General features: G+C 36.3%; 1 pseudogene; it reads left to right on the top strand.

Moving 5' to 3' along the window:
* The first annotated feature begins 649 nt into the window (after nt 1-649).
* On the top strand, nt 650-2225 carry LOC100819553 (CENP-B homolog protein 2-like; annotated as a pseudogene).
* Nucleotides 2226-4234: the final 2009 nt, after the last annotated feature.

Genomic DNA, 4234 nt, shown 5'->3' with positions numbered 1-4234 from the left:
GTTTACTCAGGATAAGTGGCGAAGCAAGGAATTCTTTGAGTTTCTAGAAGTAGGCTTCGCACTCCTAATTCCATTTTGTTCCCTCCTACTTTTTAATAGTTTGAAGAATAATTTAGTTGTGTCTACCACTCTCGATAGAAATCTGGATAGTGTTGTTAGTCAACTAGTGAGTCTCTGCACCTATTTCGACATGTTTGAACTTCTCATTGCTATGATGGTTTTGCATTTTTGTGGGTTAGCTTCAATTCCCCTGTGAGTCAACATAAAGCCCAAGAATTCCCCCCATGTAGTCCGAATACAGTTAAAACTCTATAAATTAATAATGTCAGGACCAGAAAAATTTATTAATTTAGAGAGTTATTAATTTATCGATAAATTAATAATTATTAATTTGAAGATTTTTTAAGTAATTATACTGTACATAGCAAAAAAAAAGGCAAATTAGTCTATGCCTCTTAGAATTACGTTGCAGCGAACCTTGGGACTCAACGTAAATTAGTAACTATTGTGTTCATATGCATTGGAAATCAATAATGACTTTTGAAGTACAGTAAATGTAAATAAAAGGAACAAATGTGTTCAATGTATTCTTAAGCAAGTTTGGTATATATAAATTACATGAATGTGTTAGAGAATTCAAACCATATCTCACAAGATGGCTTCTCATCTAAAAGGTGTTGCAAAATCAACTATGTCAGATCAAATACGTAAGGAGTTGTGTGAGTACAAGAGAGATAATCCTGCAAGCACACAAAAAGACTTGCAGAGATGGCTTGAGGGAAAACTTGAGTTGAAAGTTAGTCAAGGAACAATATCAAACACACTTAAGCGGTCAAATGACTATCTCTCTTCTGAAATAGAAAAGAAAGGGAAGAGTAGAGATCAAAAGACACAAACCAGCAAAATATCTTGACATGGAAAAGGTTGTTTATGAGTGGTATCTCCAGCATCAAGAACGTGTGAATATCACAGGAGAATTAATTTTGCAGAAGGCAAGAGATACAATGAAACTCGTGTACCCTCATGATGATTCAAATTTTAACTTCTCTATAGGATGGCTTGGGAAATTCAAGCACCGACATGGCATAAAGTCATTTCATCGTTTTGGCGAGAGTGGGTTTGTTGATGTACAAGACATGGAGCAGAAATTGGTATCGATTCGGGAGAAAATTGATAAGTTCCCTATGAAAGATGTTTTCAATATGGATGAAACTGGGTTGTTTTATAGGCTACAAGCTGATAATTCACTGGCAACAAAACAACTTGAAGGAAGAAAACAAGATAAAGAAAGGTTGACGGTAGTTATTTACTGCAATGAAGATAGCTCCGAAAAAATCCCTCTATGGATTATTGGGAAATATGCAAAGCCTCATTGCTTCAAGAATGTCAACATGAATAGCTTGGATTGTTAGTATCGAGCTAACAAAAAAACATGGATGACTAGTGTGCTTTTTGATGAATATGTTCGTTCATTTGACCAAATGATGCATGGTAGAAGAGTTCTACTTGTGGTGGATAATTGTCCAACACATCCAAGAAATATTGAAGGGCTATGAAATGTTGAGTTGTTCTTCTTGCCACCCAACATGACATCAAAGATTCAACCTTGCGATGCTGGGATAATAAGAGCTTTCAAGATGCATTACCGTAGAAGGTTTTACTGCAAAATATTGGAAGGTTATGAGGAGGGACAATCTGATCCAGGGAAGATAAATATCTTTGATGCTATCAATTTGGCAATCCCAGCTTGGATGATAGATGTTTGAAAAGAAACAATAGCAAATTGCTTTCGACACTATAAAATTCGTTCAGCTAGTGACATTGCAAGAAATTTGAATGAATCCACTTTTGATGAAGAAACTCAAGACTTTGAGACTATGATCAATCAATGTGGCTATCGTAATAAGATGGATATCGACAATCTAATGAACTACCCAGGTGAAAATGAAGCATGTTCGGAGGTTTAGAGTTTAGAAGATATTGTGAGTACTATCATTGAGAACAATGCAGAGGATGACGGCAAAGATGATACGGTGCCTTTGGAGCATGTTACGCGAAAGGAAGCACTTATGGCGTCGAACACTCTTCACAACTTTATGATACAATACAAAAATACAACACCTGAGCTATTGGATGCAATAAGAAAAGCTAGAGATGAGCTCCAAATAGACTTGAACTTTAAAGGAAAACAGAAAACTATTGAATCATATTTCAATAGAGTGTAATATATTTTTTTCAGTTTCTATGAATTATTAATTTATGATTTTCTTGGGACCAAAAATTATAAAGGGATCTCACAAAAAATTATTATCTTATTATTTTATCGAGTTTTTCAATTTTTTACATTGGCCCATGTCGGAACCGGACAAATTTATTATTTTAAAGAGTTTATTAATTTACCAAGTATTAATTTAAAGAGTTTCTACTATATGCATTTTTCCGAATTTAACCTCATGTTGTGTTTTCTTATCTCGACCAAAATTTATGCCAAGTCATCTACATGGGAAATGGTGCTTTTTCTTTTGACCACCATGTCATCCTTATAGACCTCCAAGTTTTTCCTTAACTAATTGATATTTCTTGTCCATAAGCCTTTGGTAAGTGGCTTTGGAATTCTTGAGTCTGAAAAGCATAACCGAATAACAATAGTTAGTTGTGTTGGTCATGAATGCGATTTTCTCCTCGTCTTGCTTAAACATGACGATCTGATTGTATCCAGAATATGCATCCAAAAAGCATAAGATGGGGAACCTGGTCGATCTATCAATCAAACGATCAATGCTCGGAAGTGGATACGAATCCATGGGGCATGCCTTATTCAAATATATGTAGTTAATGCACATTCTCCACTTCTCATTGACTTCTTTACCATCACTATGTTGGCTAGCCATGTGGTATATTTCACTTTTCTAATGAATCCTACGCTTAACAACTTTCTTCAAAATTCATCCATGGCTTTTTCTCTTTTAGGGCTGAACTTTCTTCTCCTTTGTTCAACAGGTCTAGGTTCTAGGCAGATTGCCAGCTTATGAAAATGGAATTTGAGGTTGATTCCGGGCATATTTTGATGCAGACTTTCGTAAGCTACCTCACGACGGGATGATGAAAGCAAAATAAATAGGCCAAAGCATTCGTCTCCAAGGGAGAAAACTAGCGGAGTCGCCACCAACGTTTATTTAAGGAACATGCTAGAAAAACCAAAAAGAGGTCTGTGAATTTTGAAAATAAGGGTTCGGGAGTTGTTTACGCATGGGGAAGGTATTAGCACCCCACACGCTCGTCACAAGGGACAACAACCTTTAATCGAGTGTGTGCAACGTGATTCCAGAATTATTTATTTTCCTTTTTTATATTTTATATTTTTTGGGGTCGACAAGGGGGCTGCCCTTGCTCCTATGTATCCTCAGGTGTGATGAGGAATTCAGACCTACGTAGTTCTTTAAGTCTGAATGTTTGTGTGTTAAATTGATTTTATGTTTTTGAAAGATTTATTTTAATTGTGAACAAAGAGTCGTTTAAGGCGTTGGACCTTGAAACGATGTTTTAAATTTTGAAAAACGGAGAGAATCGTTAAGGTGTTGAACCTTGAAATAATCTCAAGTGATATTTGATGAAATGAAGTTTAGTTATGAGTTGGTTTTATCTTGGTTTTGTTTATTAACTTTCAATCTTTTTAAAGATAATTTTACAACACTAGTGATCGGTTAGAATTAGACTTTGCAAGTAAAAACGAGATCACCAATGATAGGTGGAGAAGATGAATATACACATAATAACAAGAAGGACCCCTAAGGATACATATATCACATTCAATCCCTAAAAATGAAACTAACTGACTGGTGCAAAGAACACCGAACAAGAAAAAAACATAGGGAATGATCATGGTCGCGATTCAGTAGTGCCACGGCTTCGTTTCCTCTTCTTTCTCTCTTCTCTCAATTCTATCCACTTTTGAACCTTTGAACCTTTAAAAGCACCCGTAGGAGGCCTATTTGTAGGCAAAAGGCCACCTTGGGGTGGTTGCAGCTCGCCCAGGCGAGCTAAAACTTAACCCTGAAGCAATGAGCTCGCCTAGGCGAGCTGGTCCCTTAGCCTTGAAGTTATTTGGTTGCCTAGGCGAGCCAATTGCTAGCCTGGGTGAATGGTTTATTGCTACCTTTTGTCTTTCTAATCGAAACAAGGAAAATACCATTTTCCCCCTCGTTTCTTGGTATCTTTTGTCTTTCTAAGTGAA

The sequence above is a fragment of the Glycine max genome, chromosome 15 (genome assembly GCF_000004515.6).
Source record: "Glycine max cultivar Williams 82 chromosome 15, Glycine_max_v4.0, whole genome shotgun sequence".
NCBI lineage: Eukaryota > Viridiplantae > Streptophyta > Magnoliopsida > Fabales > Fabaceae > Glycine > Glycine max.
The sequence above is the reverse complement of the archived record's forward strand: the minus strand, read 5'-3'. Positions and strand labels throughout refer to the sequence as shown.